At 38.4% G+C, this 26308-nt stretch overlaps 1 protein-coding gene across 4 annotated transcripts in view; it reads right to left on the bottom strand.

The window, feature by feature from the left end:
- Nucleotides 1-23942, bottom strand: part of lyn.L (LYN proto-oncogene, Src family tyrosine kinase L homeolog) — a 68654-nt gene extending 44712 nt beyond the window's left edge. The window contains exons 1-2 of one of the 4 annotated variants that reach the window (XM_018266189.2): nt 23812-23942; nt 23250-23536 (exon numbers count right to left, since the gene is read on the bottom strand). The gene's annotated coding sequence lies outside the window, so the exon portion shown is untranslated. 4 annotated transcript variants of the gene reach the window in all.
- Nucleotides 23943-26308: the final 2366 nt, after the last annotated feature.

Genomic DNA, 26308 nt, shown 5'->3' with positions numbered 1-26308 from the left:
CGCGACACAAGCGATCTCTATGTGTATGGCCACCTTAAGGGAGGCTTTGTTTGACAGTACACCTGGTTTTAATGCAACTAAAAACTTGTCTTCAAGCCAAGAATTCAAAAATAAGCAACTGCTTTGAGGCCACTGGAAGTAGCATCTTAGAGGTTGTTTGCAAACCATTGGTTGGGGATCACTGCACTAGATGGTCCTTAACTGGCTTATTATTACAAAATACAGAGTTCCTGTTATTATTATTATTGTTATTATTCTGATTTGAAGCAAGCCAAAGGTTTCCCTGTTCTTATTTTCATAGTCTCTTTCCAAATCCTGCGTATACATATCTCCAAGTACTCCATGGTGTTTAAGTAGGGTTCATCTGCCAAAAAAAACAAAGGTGCCTCCAGTATGTTCAGCAGTTTTGCATAGTAAAAAGCATATCCAATAAAGCACGTGTTCATTCAGAACAAACATTTTATGATGAATAACATTAATTACACAGGATTTTTAGGGTTCATTTTGTACCAAACAAAGTAAAACCTTACATGGAAATGAAACTATATTAGCTAGCAAGTTATTTTTTTTTCTTGCAACATACAGTATTTGTGTAGTTCCTCATGCAAAAACCCCTTTTGACAATAAGCAGAGTAACATCAACATCAACCAGTGGGAACTAGGCCCAGTGGTGATTTAAATCGACTATCTTCAATCTATGCCTCTCCTGCTGTTAAAATACAACTCAAAATTTCCCAACGGCATCTAAATGAAACTATGTTATATGTTTAGAGACATAGCATAATGTGATTCTTAACAAAATCCATCTTCCATTTATCTCCATAATAATAGTAGGGTATCGTTTTTACCATGTTTAGAGCATTCTTCTTTTCATACAGAGTTGGGGATGGCATACTATTTGGCTTGCCAGAATAATTCCTATACACTGCTAAGCAAGAGCACCACAAAAGCACAGTTATGTCTACAGGGAATTATTCTGCAGCAACAATATAGTAATACTGTCACCTAGGTACAAGGCATTATTTGGGGACAGATTAAGCTATGCTTAGTGACTTTCTGATGGTCAAAGATTAATCCTACATTCCCAATGTCACTATATGGTGGAATATTTTTTGTTGGATTTCCTCCTATTCAGTCACAAGAACACTTGTAAGGCTGGGTTCTAATGTTAGGGACCAAACCTTGCTTGCCATCTGCATTCTAGTTCATCCCTGAGTTCAGTTGAGTTGAGGTCAGGACTCTATGCAAACCAGGCAAGCTCTTTTACTCCCATCTCAGAAGTCCAATTCTATTCTATGGTATTGAAACTGCAAAAGGCCTTTGCAAACAGGCCCAGGCCAAGTTTAAGGGTTGGCAATATTAGTTCTAATTTTAGACATTTTAGTTTCTTCTTAAATAAGACACCATTAGAATTTTGAGGTCATTCGAGGTAAAAAAGAAAAAAAGCCACTCGAGCTTTGATAAATCTGCCCCTAAATGTTCCTTACGTTGCATAAAACCATAGGAGACAGCCTAAACCAACATTACTCCTCCATCAAACCCACTCTTGTCCCTCAACCTGCCAGATGGTGTAGTTCAGTTTCTTACTCCAGTGCATGCATTCCACTGCTCTGTAATTCTATGCTGCAGTCACACATTGTGGCCTTACATATTAACAAAATGCCCCATGTCTGAAAGTCATTATGTGTAATGGGTTGAGAGAATGTGTAAAGATATAAGTTGAGCGAATGGAGACCTTGGAGAGCATGGAGACACTTAAGTACGTTCTATATCCAGTTCAACCTACTCTGCAAATAACTCGAAAATGTACAATTGTTGGTTAGATGTGTGGAATTTAAAATATGAAGAAAAATGTTTATGTACTGAAAATATGTTTTTAGATGTGCGCATGTATTTACCATTATAGTTAACAGTCACAAGGCTAATCATTAAAAGTAGAATACTGCCTTTATGCCACTAACTGAAGATGTGAGAAGATTTAGGTCAAACGAAATGACAATATTGTTTCCTGGTTTCCTCCTTTTGCTACCAGGCATTGTTAATCACAATATTTAAGCTGAGAGGATTCCATTTTGCATACCAGTTATGCTTTGGGGAAGTGTTCTCACTGGGCAGAAACATTGCAACACTTAAGGCATTTTAGCAGCTTCTCATATCTGGGGTCATCTTTACAAAAATGTTACTTACACAGTGGTTCCAAAAGTAGTTACAGAAGAGGTTGTACTGTATATGATGTACATACTCAATGGAGCTCATTTATAAACACTGGGCAGTAACCCATGGCAAACAATCAGTGTCTGACATTCCTCAGCCAGCTTCAGGTTAAACAATAAAAGCAAATATCTGATGTGTATGAGTTACTGGCCAGGTGCAGTTTGCCCAGTGTTTATAAATGAGCCCCAAACCCTCATTAAATATTGTAGACGTTAGTCTTAGCCTTAAAAACTCTTACTAACAGGGCTGTCCAAATGGAGGCCCATAAGCAACATTGTAGTAATTAACATGGCCGCAGTCTGCCCATGAGTTAAAGTGACATCTATGTCCTAAATTCGTGGTATAGTGGAATATGGTCTAGACATGAGAGTAAATACAGAGAACAAGTGAACTAAATATATTCTAATTGTACACACAAAGTTTAACGTACCAGGTATCCAAAAATAAAAACAGGAAGGATGTCTCGGCCCCAAAGAGTTTACAAGTTGGTAGCAAATAAGAAGTAATAAATGCAACACTAGAAAATAACGGAGATCTTCAGACTTTTCCAGATTGGTGGTCTAATATCATTCTGTCACAATGCTATATTAAAATATTATCTGAACAGTCACTCTTCGTTATTTGTATATTTGCAGAGTTTAAGGAGATTTGGGAGTGGCTCTTAAAGAAGGAAGATGGGTTTAAGAGCATATGGAGCAGAAAGAAATAAGAGCAGTAAATACCACTGTAGTAGAAACAGGGAAAATGGTGGCAACATTCAAGAGCATGTGTGGGGTATAAATACTGTATAACATTGAAGCTGATTTTTGGTACATAGTTAGTTTGGTTCCAAAGTCCATCAAAATCAACCTCTCCAAATGAGCCCAGTGCATATACTGTAAATAAACATCTCTATACAGACCTATCTATCATGAGGCCTAACATTACACCTGTGCTTCCTACCTTGAAACAATACGCATGACTTATGGTTATCCTGTTTCCTAGGAAAATAGTCCTTTTAGATTTGTTGGGCCCTGTCATTTGTCATAAAGTTTATTTAATATCTCCACTAAATGGAAGATAAGTATCGGTAACATGTTTCATGGTGCGCTTCTGTAAGTGAGATAACAAAAAAAGGCACCTAGCCAACATTGATAACACGCTGTATTGGCAGTCAATCACAAAGCCTGCCATGGACTCACTGCCTTGTAGATTAAGTGCAGTACTATTCCATCGTTTTAATGGAGAGCTGGAGAATACCTCCTGCTATTGAAACATCAGCATTTCTGCAAATCTTGGATTGTGTGTAATGGAAAATACTTTGGCTATTGTAATTGATGGTGCAAAATGGCAACCCATGAAGGCCAATCAGAGATCTTAGTTTTTTTAAAATAAATATTTTTTTAAAAGTTGGCAATTTGCAGATATATATGCTGAAACATTAGTTTTCTTTAATAAAGGATTTATATATTCGTAAGCCCTGAGAGTGCGGTTTCTACTTTGGAGGATTATATATACGCCTTCTGCAGAGAATCCAGTGCAAAGTTACTCTAGTGTTTCCAAGAGGATATATCCACACAACCAACATGCCACTCCCGCAGTATTGTACAAAAGCAAATATACGGAGAATGAATGGTCTGAGACCTTTTCTATCAGGAAAATAAGTGCTTAGATTAACTGAATCTATACGTAGGGTGTATTTTACAACTGCGTTCCAGGAAGAAGCATGAACAAAGAATAACTGAAGAAAAAGAAGTCAGACATAATGGGGAAATCATATATGTTGAATGTCAGCTCTCTATAAAGAGAGTGCAGGTAAAGGAAAATGTAGAACAAGGTGGAGGAGAGTACTATTCTATACCTGGCAGCAAGATCCACAGCCTGACCTGGACTCAAGGTATAATCATACGCTGCATGTAAATAGGTAGCCCAGTGATGTCATATATACTGGCTAAAGCTCCTTTAAAATCTGGTCCAACTGGTTTTGTGTACACTGGACAATTTCTCCTACTACTTTGACTCTGCTCTGATTATAAGTCTGAAAGGCTGCCATGATCCTCTGCCCTCTGACAGCAAGCTCTCAGTTTGGCACATAAACAGTGGTACCAGGCAACGGTTTGTGGCTTCATAGGAGAGATGAAGATGAAAGGTGCCTTCCTGGAATCAAAACTTTCATTATCAGGTGTTTTACTTTGAACTGTATGGGAGGACGCTGTTTCAGGTGCTCTGTAATCACCCATCCATCTGCCAATGTTTTCATCAACATGGCAAGATTTATCCTTTTATATATATATACTTTTTATCCAGTGATTTTTCCCAAGAGGAGAATTGACATATAAAGGAGCCTTCAATTTAAAATGTATGAACATGTTATAAATCTTTTCATGATTGATGTTTTATAACTTTATATATCCGCATACCATCGCTAAAAACAACAGCTGTTATTAACTGAGCAAAATTGGGATTGAGTTGAGGGACACGAGTGAAGGGTGTTTAAAATAAATGACTGGATTTGGGTTAAGTATTAATACTTCTTGGCAATCTTCTTGTAAACCTGCGCATACCACAAACTGTGGTGCACACAATATTTTATATTAATTGCGACCTGAGCACACAATTTTTAAAAACTGTACACACAAGTTTAAAATGTGTGTGTGAGCTATATTTTTGGGGTTAGTCCACACTATGAACACAGGATGCCAGCAGTTGCAAATGAACAAAACTTGTTTATTAACGTTGATCACACCTTGCGCAGGCACATGCAGGAGCATTTCCACAAACACAAACTCCCAATACACAGTTTTGCACACCGACATGTGGGATATACCAAGGCACCTTTCAAATACACTTCAGGGTTCCTCCAGTGTCCTCTCCCACTCTTACCCGCAGCTAGTGTCCTCCTGGCCATTCCACCCACTTCCAGGGCCTTGCCCAGAAACCAGTCTTGCCAGGTGCTTTCAGTGGGACTCCCACACTCTTTAACAGTTTTTCTTCCTGTGTCCTAATTATCTACTCAAACTCTGACTACCCGCTGGGTCACTATACTCACTTACTCCTTGTTGGGGCTACATCTACCCATGCTAATTATCCTATCTCACCTCACACTACTATAGTTTGCTACTACACCAGGTAGGCCTCTCACTCATCTGAACTCAGTACCTCTTCCTGTTGGCTGCCTCTACTGCTTTAGTGTCTTCCTACCACTCTTCCCATGAGGCATCTCAATTTCCTCCAGAATCTCCCCTTTTTATAACCTTCTTTTCTCCACCTTTGGGACTTTCCCTCAACTCGTATGCAATTATTTTACTCACTAGCTCCCTCTAGAGGCTCCTATACTTTAGCTACACCTATGAACTCTTTGGCTCCCTCTAGTGGCCCACCTAATTATACTTAATGTAAATGGCACCTGTTGTCAAAAAATATTATCCCCAACCAAAGGTGCAGGCTAATAGAGGCTGCACTTCGGTTGGAGTTAACAGTAGGTTTTTCTTTAAAAAAAAAAAAAAAAAAAAAAAAAACTGTCCACAGCCAACACTAGGACAATCGTACCGGGAAGGAGTTTCCAGAGCGAGCGCCCATGTCGCTCAGAGTGCATGCGAATAACTTGCTTACGACGTCACGCACGTAATAAGCAAGTTGTGACATTCGCTGATTTTGAAGTCCATTTGCCCCAAGATGGCTGCTAGCCCCAGGAACTTTCTCCTGGTGCGAGTTGTGTTATACTCTACTCATCCTCGGCTACCCAAAACATAACTAATGGCTACGAGGATGGCTCTTCTACCTCTGCAGCAGCCTGCACCTTTTCTTCCAAACCCTGGTGAGCCTACCATACCTTTTACTGCTTGGATCCGTATATGGTGTTTATACAAATGGCTGTCTGACTCTGCTAATAAAGCATTGATATACTCTACTCATCCTCGGCTACCCAAAACATAACAGGTTGCTAAGAGCTAGCGGGGGGGGGCAATTTAAAAAACAAAACAAAAAAAAACTACAGTTACTACAGCTCTATTAACCTTTGGTTAGGGATAAAAAAATTTGCCAACAGGTGCCTTTTAACAATCCACATTTTACTCCCCTTTACATGTGCACAAAATTATTTTTTGCGCACATTGCCGAGAACGAATTAGAGGGGATATTGCTACTTGGGGATAAAACACTATAATGATTAATTAAACGAGACTTGGAACAGTGAAAATGTCTACAGATAGAGAAGGGAGTGGTAAAATAGTATAGAATAATGAAGATGGAAGGATAAAGTTGTGACAGAGTTAATGGCTGATTAAAAGACCTCGGATAATGGCAGTGTAGGTGGGATAATGTGGCAGAGAGGTTGCCTAGAGAATCAAGATCAGACAAACTGCCTAGTGTAACTTGTTGACACTTCATACCTACAAGTGCGTCCTATTTTCTTAATCAGAAATCATGAATGTTATTTATATATGACCATCACATTCACTCAGCACTTTACAAAGATTATCCATTATTCACACTTGTCCCTGGCCTTGGGGTGCTTACAATCTAGGGTCCCCATTACATTCACAGTAGGTCCAGTTTTTTTAGCCTGCCTTTATGTTTTTGGAGTGTATTAAAACTCAACCACTATTACTGCCAATAGAGTTGGCTAATTATGCACATGGGTTTTGTGCTGTGATGCATGCTGAAACACAGACACAGAGAGCAACTTGTTTCGGAAGAAGGGTGGTAGCACTGTATTCTCAGCTTTGGGGAAGGCAAACTCACTTCCCCTTTCACATGAGAAAAAAGCTAACACAGCATGGTCAGATTCTTTCCATGACATCTGCATTAAAAAAAAAAAAAACAAGACTATGCTAACCAATTATAATAGAATGTAATGAAAGAAAATCTAATTCTAAGCATTTTTTCAAAAAACATTAATTGAACATTTTTTGTAGCTTTTATCCGTACAGCCACTCATCTTTCTGACTCTCAGCTCTTCTCCCGGTCTGGTAATCAGCTGGTTTCATTATTTCAGGAGTCAGAAAGCACAGAGACTATGTATACACAGTATATGAAGCCAGAAATAATTTTAGGATGTAGGATTTGCACAAATTCCAACCATATATGCAAGACATGGATTTGACTAAAACATTAGGGTTTAACCAACTGGAAATTAATCCTGAAACTGTGGACAAATGAAGGCAATACATTGTTTTCACAAATTATGCTGAAATTAACATATGCAAATGAGAGTTTTGATTTAGTTACATTTTTGTGGAGGATTCAGCATTTGGCTGAATTGAAAAAAGATGGATTTACTGTATCTGTAATAATAATCATGCAAAATCACCCTGTTGCAGCGAATAATAACTTTATCCATTATCCTTTATTCAACTTTATCCTCTAAGGTGGAAAAAAATCAGGCTTAGTTTCACAGGATCGTTTCTTCATGATCCACAGATGATATAAACCCAAACTGTGCTTTTTTTCCCTACTTTGCCTTGAGTAATGTTTTTAAAGCCTAACACCAAATATTAAATCTCTATAACATAACCATTTTTAAGGTAATTACAACTTCTTCAACATGCTTGCCTAAACAGTGGCTAATCTCACAGTAGTTTCTAAATGGAATTCATTCTCCTTGAAAACCTACACTACCTGGCATGAGCGCCATTGTTTTATATCTAAATTTGTGTGCAAAATTGGTAATCTTTTTGAGAGTTACTTCTTGCATATTATGAATACCCCTTTGCCTGTCAAGCAACTATGTCTAAATAATCCACAAGATAATATATGGACAAAAGCTATGCCCAACCTGTGCCTGATATCACTTGTGTCACAACTCATTGGTATTGGTCACTATAAAAAAATAGTATACCCCTTCTTCCCAAAAACACAAGGATATTACAAATGAAGTTTATTCAGTGTGACAACATGTTAAATGATTTCCTAAAAACAGAAAACTTCACTTTTTATTTTTTTATGTCTCTTATTTTCTTTCTTTTTAAATTCCTTGTTTTATCTAGGATTCTATTGCCCTTGAGCTTTATCATTTTCTAACAGTTTAATAAGCTGTTGTATATCCTTGTGTGTGGTTCTGTATCAAAATCGTTAGCTAAACCCTATTAGAACAAATTCATTGCCACAATGCTGATCTGTTTCAATTCCTTCCGAACAGAAAGCTAATAAAGGAAAACTATACCCCCAAAATGAATATCTAAGCAACAGATAGTTTGTATCAAATTAAGTGACGTATTAAAAAATCCTACCAAACTGACATATATATGTAAGTAAATATTGTCTTTTACATCTCTTGCCTTGAACCACCATTTTGTGATGGTCTGTGTGCTGCCTTAGAGATCACCTGACCAGAAAAACTGCAGCTCTAACTGTAACAGGAAGAAGTGTTGAAGCAAAAGACAGAACTCTGTCTGTTAATTGGCTCATGTGGTTTGTTTGTGTGCACCCTAAATCCTACGATCCCAGAGGGCGGCCCTTATTTTTTAAAATGGCAATTTTCTATTTATGATTACCCAATGGCACATACTACTAAAAAAGTATATTATTATGAAAATGGTTTATTTACATGAAGCAGGATTTTACATATGAGCTGTTTAACTCAATATCTTTTTATAGAGATCTACATTGTTCGGGGGGTATTGTTTTCCTTTAAAACTGCCTAATAAGATGCATGATTTATTTTCAGTATTGTGGCCCTATATGTTTTATCTCTTAATATCTATTAACTCCTTCTCTGGCTGTCATCACCTGCTTGAATTGTTTGCACATAAAATGGTGTACTTATGACAACTTGCAGTTAAATGAGAGATTCATGTAATTTAGACATGAATCAGGTTTGGATACCCATGTTTTGTTTATAGATTTTAAATAAAGTTGTTAATTATCCAGTGATTCTGTTCTATTGTCAATATTTAAAGACAGAGCATTGATACTCTTGCAATCAGAATTTCTGTTTGGCTTCATGTATAGGTAGTTAATGAGATTGGAGAACCTGACACAGAGGATGTCTTTAATGGCCATCCTTTACCTTGATTCTAAATACATGTGTACAGTACATAATTCAGGTATGGGATCTATTATGTGAAAACCAGTCATGCAGAAAGTTTAGAATTATGGATTGCCATTTCCTATAGTTTTACATCTACATAAATATTTTCTGTTTTGACTTGTTTGCTTTTTCTTTATAATAAGGCAGCACCTTGTACTTTATCTAAATCTATGTTGACAGTAAAACATTCCTATTAGGTGTTTATAAGTAACCCAAGCAGAGGACCCAAGCATTCTGAAAATATGATGATGTAGCTAAACAGAATATAGCTTACCTTTTAAGTCTTCCAGGCTACTGTGCCACTATATAATAATGATTTTGGCAATGCACTCAAATGGCATAAATGGTAATATCCTTTCCCAAGTAGAACAACAGAAAGTCACCTGTTTATTCACAGTGGGTTTTTTTTCACAAAGTGAGTTTTAACAACATGTATGCAACAAACAAATCACAGTAAATTCTTCTTTAACCAACTGGTTCACTAGCACTCTGTGTATATAAGACTTGCTCTTTGTTATGGCTTCTGGCAATATTAGACAATTTACCCCTTACATTTATCCCCAAATACTTAGTTTGCTCTGGTGCAGTAACCCACAGTAACCAATAAGATGGTTGCATTTGAGGAGAGGACGAGTCAGTGCTACAAGCTGATTTGTTGCTATCAATGATTAGAACTGTAGCCAGCTTTGCTCCATTTATTGCATGTTCTTCTATTCTGTTCTACACATCATCTCTCTCCAAAAACTTGTCGCACAAGTAACTTTAACTTCCTGCTTCCAACTTCAAAATGTGTTATTTTTTAATTATTTCCAATGTTTGCTTTCAACATATATATGAGCAAGCTTAACTCTTTCTCTGACCCTGTAATATTACACTTAACACACCTTCTAAATATGCTGTTAATCATTCTTTTTTTATTGCTTTTGTTTAGCCAAGAATTCAGTTTATTTGACCCTTTACATGCATGCAGTGTGTGGAATCTTTCCCTTTATTATAATGCAACAGGGCAGTCTAGTTAGTTAGCCAAAAATGTAATGTATAAAGGCTGGAGTGACTGGACATAACAGCCAGAACACTACTTCCTGCTTTTCAGCTCTCTTAGTTTCCACTGATTGGTTACCAGGCAGTAACCAATCAGTTACTTAATGGGTGGTCACATGGGTCACAACTGTTTGCTTTTGAATTTGAGCTGCATGCTAAGGATCAATTGCAAACTCACTGTTATGTCCAATGTGGGGTCCCTTAAAGTCACTGACTAACTCAAAAGAGAAAGCTGATTTTTTTACATTTCATTTTGAAAACTGACATGGAGCTAGACATAGTCAGTTTCGAAAAAGAAGTGATGCTGTTACCTCCAACCAACTGCAAAAACCAATTGTTAGTCGAATTCCATGTGGAGCACCTCCGCCGTGTGTGCTGCTGAAATTATTCACAAAGTTTAAAGTTCACAAGGATCAACCCAAATGCAGGTTAACTGCTCAAACTTCAGTGTTTATTGTTTAACACAACATGTTTCGAGTCTCGTGAGACTCTTTGTCAAGTGTCAAAAATATTGTCAGTTTCCCAGCTGCCCCCAGTCATGTGCTCTGATAAACTTCAGTCACTCTTTAATGCTGTACTGCACATTGAAGTGATATTTTACCCCCCAGAAGCCTAACAACGGAACAATGGGATGGTAACCAGATAACATCTCCCTAACACAAGATAACAGCTGCCTGGTAAATATAAGAACTGCATTCAATAGTAAAATCCAGGTCCCACAGTGACACATTCAGTTACATTGAGTAGAAGAAACAACAGCCTGCCAGAAACCAATTCTTTCTTTCTGAAAGCACATCAAAGCACCTGAGATGGCTGCCTACACACCAATATTACAACAAAAAAATACACTTGCTGGTACAGGAATTAAATTTTATATTGTAGAGTGAATTATTTGCAGTGTAAACAGTGTCATTTAAAAATCAAAAATACATCATAAAACATGACAAAATCCCTTTAAATTAGAGAGTCAGGGTACAGAGCAGATTTGCAGAACCAATCTGCACTCATTCAGTCATGTTAGCATGCCAATGTGGTTATAGATTAAAAAAAAAAAAAAGGTGGCCGGACTATGTTTTTGTGTTAATCAAATAGATAACATGAATTTCCTCCTAAGATTAATTGGTGGCCATAGATTTTGATGTCTAATATGGGTGGAAAAAAATAAAAAAGATTTCAGGTTCCACTGTATGATCATTGCATTACGATTGGGAGGATAAAATCAAAGGCGTTTGTCGCTTTTCACACACTTCATATTTGTTCCTCCCGTGGAAAAACTCTGCAATTCTCTGTACACAGCCATCTCCCCACACTCTATACTAGGCCTTCATACCTCACTGCCTATTTAAAGAGATAGAAGAGATAAAGAGATAGAAAATGAAAATAAAACCTGTCTAGACAGTAAAGTGTATATAAGCATAATAGTATATAGGTGCTACACATATTTATCTTGGGTATCTAACATTGGTGCTTTAGTTTAGTGGGATTAGAATTGTTGGCAGCTTTGTGAATCATTTTAATCAAATCACAATATTCTGGTTATATCAATTTGCTTAGAGCACATGTTCTGTTCTGACCTTTGCAGGCAAATAGTATATCTATAAAAAGTTCTTGTCTGAGGTGAAAATAGGCAGCCATAGCCATTCCTTAATACTTGTATAGAAGTAGCATTAAACTGGCCAGTCCTATACAGGGGCAGGGGCATAGACTGAGTGGGCCGGTGTCAGTCAACTGGAATTTAGAGGGGGTGACACTGGTATGATATACAACTTTGCTTAAAGAAGCCTTCCATCCAAAAATGGATTGTTGCAAAATGAATGGAAATGTTATTCTCTGCAACTTTTCAAAATACATGAATTAAAAATTGTCATTGGTTTTAAAATTACAGGTATGGGGCAGGTTATCCAGAATGCCCGGGACCTGGGGTTTCCTGGATAACGGATCTTTCCGTATTGGATCTTCAAATGATAAGTCTACAAGAAAATCATGTAAACATTATATAAACCAAATCGGCTGGTTTTGCTCAAGTAGCAAGTTTGGATCAAGTACAGGTATGGGATCCATTATCCAGAAACCAATTATCCAGAAAGCTCCAAATTACAGAAAGGCCATCTCCCATAGACTCCATTTTATCCAAACAATACAATTTTTAAAAAATGATTTCCCTTTTCCCTGTAATAATGAATTTGAATATCTTAGTTCTTGATGCAAACTAAGATATAATTAATCCTTATTGGAAGCAAAACCAGCCTATTGGGCTTATTTATTGTGTACATGATTTTTTAGTAGACTTAAGTTATGAAGATCCAAATTATGGAAAGATCCGTTAACCGGAAAACCCCAGGTCCCGAGTATTCTGGATAACAGGTCCCATACCTGTACAATGTATTGTTTTATTAAAACAAAGAAAATCATTTTTAACAATTTGGATTATTTGGATAAAATGGAGTCTATGGTAGACGGCTTTTTTTCCATAAATCAAAGCTTTCTGGCTAACAGGTTTCAGGATAATGAATACCATTCCTGCATTCATAAATATATTTTCCATGAAACACTTATTTGCCGGTCTTTATATTCTCTGCATTCATGGCTCTGACAGTTTTGAATTCACAAAAAATGGAGTGAACTGAAGTTGGAGTAAGAAATATCATTGGAGTTAAAAGAACTTCAAATTCACAAAAGCTTTTTGTTGCATTTAACGTGACCGTCGTTGCAGAATGTTACTTTAGTGAATTAGGAGTACTACACCAATTTGAAGTTAAATAAGTAACATTTGAAATTAAGATGATATGTCATTTGATGATTTTCTGGTGTAAACGAAGATTTTACACAAACGCCAAGTTTTAGTTAAAGGGGTTGTTCAACTTTAAATTAAATCAACTTTTAGTATGATGTAGAGCAGGCATGTCCAAAGTCAGGCCCAGGGGCCAATTGCGGCCCGTTTTCAAATTTACACCGGCCCGCAGCCTCCATCATGAAATTAATAATAATGTGGCCCGCCAGCACAGTGTGATCAGGCTACGCGATTCCTTGTTTAAATGAGTTAAATGATGTTAATGAGTTAAAGAATACAGGCTGAATTCTCGGCCCCCACACATTTTCACCTCACCAAATCTGGCCCTCTTTGTAAACAGTTTGGACACTCTTGATGTAGAGAGTCAATTTGAAATTGAAATTTGTTTTTCATTTTTATTTGTGGTTTTTGAGTTGTTTAGCTTTTTATTCAGCAGGTCTACAGTTTACAATTTCAACAATCTGGTTGCTAGGGTCCAAATTACCCTAGCCACCATGCATTGGTTTGAATAAGAGACTGGATTACGAATAGGAGAGGCCTGAATAGAAATATGAGTACTAAGAACTAGCAATAGCAATAAATGTGTAGCCTTACAGAGCACTTGCTTTTAGATGGGGTCAGTGACCCCCATGTAAAAGCTGGAAAGGGTTAGAAGAACAAGAAGGCAAATTATTCAAAAACTAATAAAAATAAATAATGAAGACCAATTGTAAAGTTTCTTGTTCTGTAACTTACTAAAAGTTAGCTTTAAGATGAACCAGTGGCGTAACTACTGGGGGAGCAGGGGGTGCAATTGGACCAGGGTCCGCACCCCCACAGGGCCCCCCGGCAGATCGTGCCTTGCTGTAGCCAGCTGCAGCCACAAAGAAAATCGGCATGGAGGGGGTGCCCGCCTGTACCTAGTTACATTACTGAGCTGGACCACCCCTTTAATGCCATTTTTGTTGTTCTACAGAGAGTCAAACCCAGAGAACAGAAAGGGTTAAACAAGCACTGCTTTCAGTTGCAATTACACTTACACAACCACTGAAAATGTTCAATTAATGTACATGGCAAAGTTGGCTAGAATGTTCTCTCTTTATTGCAGAGGACCCCTTTATTAGAACCACTGTCAGTACTAATATTCTGATTGTTCTAAGACAGTCCAGCTTTCGAGCGCAGGAATTGCTGAACTAGCTCTGCTTCCCTTAGTATTCAATAGCTGGGGGAGGGGGTCACTATGGAAATCCCTGATCTTTGTGACTCAGAGTCGCTAATTGTAGGGAAAAAAAAGAGAGAAACTAGATATGAAGTGGCTAACTGAAACAAATACCTTAACTTACCAGCAGCAGTGATAAGATGTGCCTCGCAGCAGTCTCTCTCCACTGTATCGGACACACCTTTATTAGCATTTATTTCCTTAACCAAGCACACATAAAGTCTCTTTAGGAAACAGGTAGTACTCTACGTAGGGCAGTAATATCCCAGATATTCATGTGATCTATTTTGTATACGCCACTATAAATATATACTGGCGGCACTACTTTTAATTTGTAAGACAATCAGGCCAATGACCAATTCTCTTGGAACAGAGGACTCAGAACTGTTATGCTTTCAACCCAAAACAACATCAATAAACATGTCGTATGCCTTTGAAGGAGCCATAATTTAAAGGGTTTTCCGAATCTCTGGAATGTGGATTGCTTGGCACCTGGGGTTTCCTTAGTAGACTTAAATTATGAAGATCCAAATTATGGAAAGATCCGTTATCCGGAAAACCCCAGGTCCCGAATATTCTGGATAACAGGTCCCATACCTGTACAATGTATTGTTTTATTAAAACAAAGAAAAAGAAAATCATTTTTAACAATTTGGATTATTTGGATAAAATGGAGTCTATGGTAGACGGCTTTTTTTCCATAAATCAAAGCTTTCTGGCTAACAGGTTTCAGGATAATGAATCCCATTCCTGCATTCATAAATATATTTTCCATGAAACACTTATTTGCCGGTCTTTATATTCTCTGCATTCATGGCTCTGACAGTTTTGAATTCACAAAAAATGGAGTGAACTGAAGTTGGAGTTAGAAATATCATTGGAGTTAAAAGAACTTCAAATTCACAAAAGCTTTTTGTTGCAGTTAACGTGACCGTCGTTGCAGAATGTTACTTTAGTGAATTAGGAGTACTACACCAATTTGAAGTTAAATAAGTAACATTTGAAATTAAGATGATATGTCATTTGATGATTTTCTGGTGTAAACAAAGATTTTACACAAACGCCAAGTTTTAGTTAAAGGGGTTGTTCAACTTTAAATTAAATCAACTTTTAGTATGATGTAGAGCAGGCATGTCCAAAGTCAGGCCCAGGGGCCAATTGCGGCCCATTTTCAAATTTACACCGGCCCGCAGCCTCCATCATGAAATTAATAATAATGTGGCCCGCCAGCACAGTGTGATCAGGCTACGCGATTCCTTGTTTAAATGAGTTAAATGATGTTAATGAGTTAAAGAATACACATCTTATCACTGCTGCTGGTAAAACAAGGTTTTGCCTGTAATTTGTATCAGTGTATCTTAAGGCTACTAAAAACAATTTAAAGATATACTGACACCAGGAATTCTACCATACCATCTACCATATTGATTTTGCATGCTTCTTAAATTTTGCTATAAAGTATTTGCCCAATGCTTTTACATTACCTATCTAACTCCCTGTGATCGCCTATGAGAGAGCCTCCATATTTGTGCAGCAGCAGTCCGTCAGCATTAGAAACTCTAATGAAAAATTAACTGTAGGGCCCCAATATATCTAACGGTTGTCCTGTTTTACCAATATACGTAGAGATTGTTCATTAATCAGGGCCTCATGGGGCCCCCCCTATACTTCATGGGCCCCCCTGCGGTCTGCTTCCTCTGTAGATATGCCCCTGCTACTGAGCATAAACACATCACTTTATTAAAGTCAACTATTACAACTGATAGTATGTGACTGCCACTGAAAAATGAATCAACTAATACAGCAAATTGTTGTGCCCTTGCATTATTTGTACAGGATAAAAGACATGCAGTGTGTTTTTTTAGGCAAATAGCTGCTAACAACAGAGAAATACCTATTGAATGCAATAAACTGGTTTCACCAGTGAGGAATACAATGACACCCAAATTAAATCTTAATTTGGGGAAGAAAGTTACTGTATGTACTGCAAAATATGTACCTTTAATGTATTTGAAATCAGTGGTAACAAAGTCAACAAAGGTTTTGCATCCAGCTAGAGGAGAGGCACATACCTTTATATACTATAATGACTCCTTGGTCTCTGCAACTCTTCGCAAATCCAATATTAGTAACTCTTCTTGTCCTACATGTAGCCTCCCACAGTTCATAATAAGGCACATACAGGTTATAGAACAAATATTTGCTATTGGATTATACACATCTAAAAGTAGAAGGGCTGTTAAAAAGTTTTAGCTTTTGCTGCTGCTTTACTATAGATTTCCCCAAAAAACTTGTTAGCTCGACCCAGTCACTCCGCTTCAAGCAGACTGCTTTCACTGGCTGTACATTCATAACTGCCTGCATTGTGAGGTCAATTTTTAAGGGGTTGTTCACCTTTGAGTTTATTATGATGTAGAGAGTGATATTTGACAATTTGCAATTGGTTTTCATTTTTTTATTTGTGGTTTTTGAGTTATTTAGCAGCTGTCCAGTTTGCAATTTCAGCAATCCGGTTGCTAGGGTCAAAATCACCCTAGCAACCCTGCATTGATTTGAATACAAGTCTGGAATACGAATAGGGGAGGGTCTGAATAGAAGGATGAGTAATAAAAAAGTAGAAATAACAGCAAGGGGCCCATTTACTTAGCTCGAGTGAAGGAATAGAAGAAAAAATACTTCGAATTTCGAATGGTCGAAAATGGCTACTTCGACTTTCGACTTCGAATCGAACGCTTCGAACTAAAAAACGTTCGACTATTCGACCATTCGATAGTCGAAGTACTGTCTCTTTAAAAAATACTTCAACCCCCTACTTCGGCAAATAAAACCTACCTAGGCCAATGTTAGCCTATGGGTAAGCTCCCCATAGGCTTCCTAACAATTTTCTGATCGAAGGAAAATCCTTCGATCGATGGATTAAAATCCTTCGAATCGTTCGATCGTAGGAATTGCAGTAAATCCTTCGACTTTGATATTCGAAGCCGAAGGATTTACATTTGGCAGTCGAATATTGAGGGTTAATTAACCCTCGATATTCGACCCTATGTAAATTCACCCCTAAATGTGTTCCCTTATAGCGCATTTTTTTTTTTTTTTAGATGTGGTCAGTGACCCCATACAAAAAGCTGTCAAGAGTTAGAAGAACAAAGAAAATAATTAAAAGACTATAAAAAATAGACAGTGAAGAACCATTCTTCTTCATAGAATGGCCATTCTATAACATACTAAAAGTTGACTTAAAGCTGAACCTCCCATTTAATAAATGCTGTATATCCCTATTGAATTACAACGGTCAGCATTCCCTCTTAGCCATGCTGGAAATTAAGGTGCAGCAACGCCTGGAAAAATTAAGGTTTTATTATTAAAAAAAAACAGGGCCCCAAATATTAATTTTGCCACAGTTGCATCACCATTAAGGAGCCCTGCTCCCATTAGAACTGTACATTTACTTTATTAAAAAAAACAAGCAGAAGTGAGAGAAAGAAATGTCCAGATAAAAGAGAATCGTTACAACATATTAAGCTAATTAGACTTTGCCTGTTCATGCTATTAAAGGCAGATTTGTGCTGACCCAGCTATTATTTACTAAGCAGCATTCCATCTTGTTTGCACACCATTAATTGTTTCATTTTCTAATCAGTTCTTATGCCTTTGTAAGAGTAAAAATGGCGCTGAGCCGTACATGGGGTGAAAGCAGCATTTCTATAGCACTGCAGTCCAACACTAATTCACTAACAAGAATAAGAAGTTGTCACGCCAGCTGCTGTTGCTAAACTACAACTCTCATCAGTTTCAACAAGCTGTTTTGTTTATAAACAAACAGAAAAATACATACGCTAAACAAGCCAAACCTGAAACTCTTCCGTATATTTGATCTGCGGAACACAAGTGCTATGTACTGGACGCCTGAAATCCAGAACTGTGCCAAACATTTGCTCATACGAGTAGCTTTTTATTTCTAAATTCCAGAGATAATAACGAATACTGGTGGCCTCGGTTCTGTGGGTGCTCTCCCTTTCCATTACAAATGAAGCCTGAGAATTTAAATCTGCATCAGTTCATATCTGAACCCCTTCCTTTGGGAAGTTTTCTGTACAGTGCTTGTGATCATTTTGTTATAATACACAAGAGCCATGAATATCCTGTAAATTATATAGTGAATAAAGTACCCCCTCTTGTAAACTATAAGGATATTATAAGTTACCGAGGCGTTTCATACAGGTCATTGAACTCCGAGGTAACTTCTAATATCCTCATATTTTGCAACTGGGGGTACTTTATTTATTATAATACACAAATTTCAGCGAGTCATGTGACAGAAATGACATCACTACTCACGTTTATAACTGATGACATCAGAACTCACCATTTATAAGGATATAATTTACAAGATATTCAAAATCCTATTTTATCCCATTAGTCAAGCAAAATGAACTTTAAGTACACTATATAAATTATTTGAATCTTGCTTCCTTCAATCTGGGAAATCATAATTATAGCAAGCAGGCAGGAGCCATTTCATGGACACTGTTATTAAGACAAGCCTTGTATCATCTCAGAATCTTGTTTGTGCACCAGAATGGAGGACCTGATGTCCATCCCCATGCCCTGGTTACACAATTAAATGGTTAAGAGAACGGGGGAATGTGTGGAGAGCAGTGACATCTAGGAAGTGCTGAATGGAAAGTGAAAGTAATGGTTTGCCCCGCCTCTATGCCTAAGGGGCAGACAATATTTGATTGGCTGAGATTGAGTTTACAGCAGCTATGAATGCTTTAATAAAAAATAGAAATTGGATTTCATGTTTAATTTGAAAAGGACTTTTATTATACAGATTTGTGTGTCTCGGTGACAGGTCCACTATAATGGTTGATGTTTCAGAACAGCAGTGTATTTCTTATTCAAAGCAAATGAACAAATAAATCATGTTCTGAAACATCAGAAATTAAAGATTTTAAACACTTGTAAAGCTTGTTTACCCTGTTGAAAGCTGCAAAGAATTTGAAGCAATGGGTATTGGTTACACCCTATCAGCATAAGCACCAAGTCATCTGATTTGTCCAGGAGTGTAGATCATTTAAAGGATTGGTTCACCTTTGAGTATGTTATAGAATGGTCAATTCCAAGCAATTTTTCAAATGGTCTTCATTATCTATTTTGCATAATTTTTTAATCACTCACTCTTTCCAGCTTTCCTATGGGGTCACTGACCTCATCCGAAAACAAACATTTATTGTTATTGCTACTTTTTATTATTCAAATCAATGCATGGTTGCTAGAGTACTTTGGACTCTAGCAACCAGATTGCTGAAATTGCAAAAAAAGAGAGCTGCTGACTAAAAAGCTAAAAACGCAAACTACACAAATATTAAAAAATGAAAACCAATTGCAAATGGTCTCAGAATACCACTCTCTATATCATGCTTTAAGTTAGCTCAAAGGTGACCCCTGTTTGAAAGCTGGAAAGAGTCAGAAGAGAAAGGCAAATAACTCAAAAACTATAAAATACAAAAAATTAAGACCAATTGCAACATTACTAGGATTTAGATATTCTATAACATGCTACAATTTACTACAAAAGTGAATCACCCCTTTAAAGGGGTGGTTCACCTTTAAGGTAACTTTTAGAATGGTATAGAACAGTGATCCCCAACCAGTAGCTCGTGAGCAACATGTTGCTCCCCAAACCCTTGGGTGTTGCTCTCAGTGGCCTCAAAGCAGGTGCTTATTTTTGAATTCCAGGCTTGGAGGCAAGATTTGGTTGTATAAAAACCAGGTGTAATGGTAAACAGAGTCTCCTGTAGGCTGCTAGTCCACATATGGGCTACCAATAGCCAATCACAGTGCTTATTTGGCTCTATCCAGGAACATTTTTTATGCTTGTGTTGCTCCCCAATAGGGATGTAGCGAACTGTTCGCCGGCGAACTAGTTCGCGCGAACTTCGACTGTTCGCGTCCGCCGCAAGTTCGCGAACGTCGCGCGACGTTCGCCAATAGGCGTTCGCGTCAAAATCGTTCGACCATTCGACCATTCGGTCGCTAAAATCGAACGATTAAAATCCTTCGATCGTTCGAATCGAACGATTTTCGGATGTTCGAAGTTCGCGAACAGTTCGCGAACTGTTCGCATTTTTTGCCGGTGTTCGCGAACGGCGTTCGCGAACACATACTCGGCGGTTCGCTACATCCCTACTCCCCAACTCTTTTTACATCCGAATGTTGCTCACGGGTGAAAAAGGTTGGGGATCCCTGGTATAGAATGTCCAAATGAATGGCCAATTCTAAGCAAATTTTCAATTGGTTTTGAGTCTTTATTTTTATCGTTTTATAATGACATGCCTTTTTTCTTCTGACTCTTTGCAGCTTTCAAATGGGCGTCACTGACCCCTTTTAAAAAGCAAATGCTTTGCAAGGCTACAAATGTATTGTTATTCTCAATGTTTATTACTCAGTTTTCTATTCAGGCCTCTCCTATTCAAATCAGTGCATGGTTGCTAGTGTAATTTGAACCCTGGCAACCCCATTGCTGAAATTGCAGACTGGAGTAATGCTGAATAAAAGGACAAATAACTCAAAAACTAAAAATAATAGAAAATGAAAACCAATTGCAAATTGTCTCAGAATATCACTCTCTACATCATACTAAAAATATTTCAAAGGTGAACCACCCCTTTAAGAGACTTGATTGAAACTACAATTCACATTGTCTCCTATTGGCTGGGGGGCTGCTGAAGGGAGAATTCTGCTCTATAGCATAGCAGGACACCCAGAAGCAAATGTACCAAAACCAGACAGTACCACTGTAAGTCAGCCATTCAGATGAATGGGAAGTGGCTGATGGCTGGAAGAGTGTTTAGACCCTGTGTGTGCCATTAACCACAAGGAGTTTTGATGAGATGTAGAATAGTATCATAGGACTCACGACAAGATCAGTGGTTGGTATACTCATTGTAAAACTCCTGAGCTTTTCAGCTATTAACACGATGAACTGAGTTCAGATAAAAGAAAATGATGTTTTAGCATTTAACAAAAAAAAGATAATTTTGGCCTCACTAACTTAATCCGAAAAGGGGGAAGGGAAACACTAACTAAAGACTGTAAATCTTTGCCATGCATAGCAACTTAAAAAAGAGAAGTTGTGTAATTATTTCCATTCCTCTTTACTTCTGCTTTTGATATAATCTAGCAACTCAATATTCTTTCTATAAAACTTATAGGAATGGATTCATGTGGACAGAGCCTCTTCTAGGCATGCCTTAGGTGCAGGAAGAAAAAAAAGTCATTTTGAAGGGTGATTATAAAGCCCAGCTTAAAAAGGTGATCTGGTCAGTATTCACACGAATACTCCGCCAATTGCAGATTTGAACCCATTTGAACCCATTAGTTATACGTTGTAATCTATTTTATACAGTAATGGTCCCCATAGACGCAAAGATTTTTCTTGCCGAATGACCGATTTTAGCGAAGTCCGACCAATCCTTAAAATTATCGTGCGGTTAGTGGGAATCGAACGATCGTACATCTTAGGATTTTTCGCCCGACATCCGTCAGAAAATTGATAGGCCAGGTTTAAAAATCTTTATCGGTCCCAGTGCAATCTATCTTGTCTGCAGGGCCAAGCAGGCAGCTACCCTTCAGTTTTGCTGGCAATATCGCCTGAAATGGTCTTTTTAGTTGATGGACACATCGTACATTTAAACGATCGTTTCAAAATATTCGTGGTCTCACGATAATGATCAGATCTTTTAAAAATCTTTACATATATGGCCAGCTTAAAAATAATGAAACCTCCCATACCTCTAGGGGCGTAACTACAGAGGAAGCAGACCCTGTGGCTGAAGGGGGGCCCAGGAGGTATAGGGGGCCCCGTGAGGCTCTAGTTAATAAGACATTTCAACATATATTGGTAAAATGGGACAAATTCTGAACATGCTGGGGGTCATAAAATGAATTTGCTGTGGGGCCCAGTAACATCTAGTTACACCTCTGCATACCTCTATAGGGCAGACCACATGGATCACACATTTTAGTACAGACATTCACTATGTTGATTATAGTCAGCTACAATCAGTCACTTGTGTGGCCTAGGTTCACTGAATAAAAGACCCCATCAGGACATTTCACAAAGAGCATTGTGAACAATTTCAGAAATCAAGAACAGCCAGACAACTGCTTTCACTGTGGCTGCATTAGAATGACCTATATACAGGCTATGCCATAGTTTTATTGCAGTGGCAGTGATAAACTACAACTCTCAGCGCTCAATGACACCCTTTGGCTGGTGGTTGGATGCTGGGAGATATAGGGCAATAATGCATTGGAAGTCACAGGTCACCCTCTCTCATATTCATGTATTCTTTGGGCCAAACATCATGGACTGTAAGGGCAGAGACACACGCTCAGATTAGGGGAGATTTAGTCGCCCCGGCGATAAATCTCCCCTTCTTTGGGGCGACTAATTTCACGAGGAAACTTTGGGCGACTTCGGTAAATGAAGCACTCCGCCGGCGATTTAGATTCTAGTGGCGGGAGGCAGTTCGGGGAGATTAGTCGCCCTGAAGAAGAGGCAATTTATCGCCAGGCGACTAAATCTCTCAGAATCTGATCGTGTGTCGCTGCCCTAAATGTAAGGATTGTCTTTCCTCATAGTGTAACCCATTTCTTCAAGTTGCTGGTGTGTCAAGGGATTAGCTTGGTTCCCAGATAAGGAAATGTCTCAAAGGCAAAGTAACCTAGCTACTCACACAGAGGCACGAGGGAATAGGAAACAAGATCATTTGCTACAAACATCATATACAAGATACCAGTTACTATGCTCGCCTGAGCAGGATCCCCCCCAAGTCATCAACCCCCACCCACTGACTTGGGAAGCACATGATCCAATGTTAAAGAAGCTTCAGGCAATCGGGGCTGAGCCTTTTCCGCTGTGAGGAGAGTGACAGGCTGTGGAATAGTAATGAGAGAACATGCAGACACAGAGCAGGTGGATCACTTACTGTGGTCGGTCTGTTAGTTATAAGTCGTTCCTTCCGTCCCCAAGATAAAGCACAGTGTGTGTCTCAATAAGGAATGGTCCCAGCCCAAACGAGTCTTTAGGTTCCCAGCACCAAGTAAAACCAGTCCTACAGCCGCCTCAGCTCTGCCACTTCTCTCTCCTCGCTCCAGTCACTGGAGGAACTTCTGCTCTCTGGGCTTTGTGTGTATTTTTTAGTACTTACTTCCTGGTGTCTCTGTGCTCAGTGGATTTGCATAGAGTTTCGCAGGCTGGAGGGCAGGGAAAGTCCTATTGTGAGGGAAAAAGAAACCCAGGGCTAGTTTTATCAACTCATAAGGTGTAATTACAATTGCAGGCAAAGTCACTCAGGCGACACAAGGATCTGCAGCTGAATAGGAACTACATCCAGGGAAGACTCACTACAGAGTGATGGATGTTGCAAGTTGTAGTTCAGCATAAATACAACAACCACTTATAATTCTTACAGACTACAGATCAGTCACATAATGTAAACACAGACTGTAATGCTAGTAAAATGTGGAGTTCATGAGATCTCTTCTTACCCATGAGCTGTGCCAAAATCATACATTATGCCCTTCCCTGACAGGGTTTTCAAAATCTGCCTGATAGATATTTGGACAATTTTTGGCCAGTTATTGGTCAGGCAGGCCCTTCTGAGAGGCCCAAACAGGTATCAATAAGCCGTCAACCCGATCTGGAAGGGTCAAGTCAGCAGCTTTTATTGGCCAATGAACGTGCGGCTGAAGTACAGCTTAAAGGAAAACTATACCCTCCGAACAATGTAGGTCTCTATAAAAATATATTGTATGAAACAACTCATATGTAAAATCCTGCTTTATGTAAATAAACCATTTTCATGATAACATACTTTTTTAGTAGTATGTGCCATTGGGTAATGAATATCATAAATAGAAAATTGCCATTTTAAAAAACAAGGGCCGGCCCCTGGGATCCTAGGATTCACGGTGCACACAAACAAATCAAACCATCCATACATGTTAGGTCACATGAGCCAATTAACAGACAGAGTTCTGTCTTTTGCTTCTGCACTTCTTCCTGTTACAGTTAGAGCTGTGTTATTTCTGGTCAGGTGATCTCTGAGGCAGCACACAGACCATCAAGGCAAGAGATGTAAAATGGCAAAATTTACTTAAATATAAATACCAGTTTGGTGAGATTCTTTAATAAGCCACTTAAATTGATATAAACTATGTGTTGCTTAAGTATTCATTTTGGGGGTATAGTTTTCCTTTAAATGCAACAAGTAAACTCTGCTGCCAACTAGTTGGTCATACACGGGAAGATAAAACGGGCAAGAGATGTAAAATGGCAAAATTTACTTAAATATAAATACCAGTTTGGTGAGATTCTTTAATATGCCACTTAAATTGATATAAACTATGTGTTGCTTAAGTATTCATTTTGGGGGTATAGTTTTCCTTTAAATGCAACAAGTAAACTCTGCTGCCAACTAGTTGGTCATACACGGGAAGATAAAACGGACATCTTGTTCAGTGACGTAACTAAAGAAGATCAGGTTATGGATGCGCAACTGGTCCCCCTTCCAGCGAACTTGTGCCCCTTGCACTGAACACACGCTTGTGCTCAAATTTCCCAGCCCTCCTGTCCACAAAGGAAACCTTCCTGTTGCTCCAGCAGGCCCCTCAACCCTGTAGTTCCGCCACTGATCTTGTTCCCTCCATACTGAGGTATCAGTTTATAGGCCAATGCATTGGGCCCTTGGGAGGACCTACCTTGCTAAAATCTGGCTAAAATTCTGCCCTGTAATCTATAGGACAGGATTGGAAATCATCAGCCAGAGGGACTCTGGATATAGGCCTGCTATATGATCCCCGCCAGCGATAGCCTACCAGCACTGGGAGGGAGCACCCGGTGCGAGTAGCCATGTTGTGTCACTCGCATGACCATAGCGTGCATGTCATGTCACGTGCATGCGCATAATGAGCAATACGGGGCAGCTTTTCATTATGCGAATGCGAGTGACCGGACATGGCTGCTCCCTCCAGGTGCAGGTAGCCTAGTGCTCAGATCCGCCTGTGGGAGTGTTTTCTGGTATCTTCATGTGTTTTACATAGAGCTGGGTTTTTACACCCTAGTGCCATTAAGGAAAGCCATGTTCATACTAAAATAGAGAGGGTTTAGTGTGTGTTTCCCAAGGCTCTTAACAGCATTCCTCATAATACTCAATTCCTGCTAGTAGCATTTTCATTTGCTTTTCAGCAGATCAATGTTAATCCCAGTCAGGGTGTGTCACACAACTGGAGGCATCTTTTCTTTTCTTTGTGATGTAGCCAGTAGTGATTGGCGAATTTGTCCCATTTAGCTTTGCCACGAAATTCACGAAATTGGCGAAAAATTTGTGAATCGCGAATTGTGATGCTGGCAAAAACTCACTGGCGTCAAAATTGAGTCGACTTTCGAATTCATGGGGGTTTTATAAAACTCCCATAAACTCCCATGAACTCGAAATCAAAATTTATTAAAAAAATCAAATTTTCCAATAAATAGCTGAGCCGAAAACTCAAATTGAATTTGAATCTAAATAGATTCGAGTTTTTGTCTCTGAAAAAAACTTGAATGTCAGGAAGGCAGCAAACAACTCCAAATTGATCCCAGGACATCTCCAATTGACTAAAACACCAATTTGGCCGGTTTTAGGTGGCGAATAGTCAAATTCGAGTTTGTAAATAGCCAGAGTATGATAAATCTCTAAAATCAAATTCACATTTTTAACAAAAACTCAAATTGAGTGTGTATAGTATATATATCACTAATACAGAGAAATATATAGAATTATAATATACTATTGAGAATTATATAGATTTTCTTTATTTTGCAAACAAGGACTTGAAGAAAGCTGACATTTGGAAGACTTATAATGATATATAAAATGGTTAGAATTTGTATTCTCAGTTAACCCTGGATCTAGAAAGCAGAAAATGAAGCCTAACCCTAGCCAGAGCAGAGATTTCATATATATATATATATATATCTGCCAGTTACTACATTATGGTGTCA

Source organism: Xenopus laevis, chromosome 6L (genome assembly GCF_017654675.1).
Source record: "Xenopus laevis strain J_2021 chromosome 6L, Xenopus_laevis_v10.1, whole genome shotgun sequence".
Classification (NCBI taxonomy): domain Eukaryota; kingdom Metazoa; phylum Chordata; class Amphibia; order Anura; family Pipidae; genus Xenopus; species Xenopus laevis.
The sequence above is the reverse complement of the archived record's forward strand: the minus strand, read 5'-3'. Positions and strand labels throughout refer to the sequence as shown.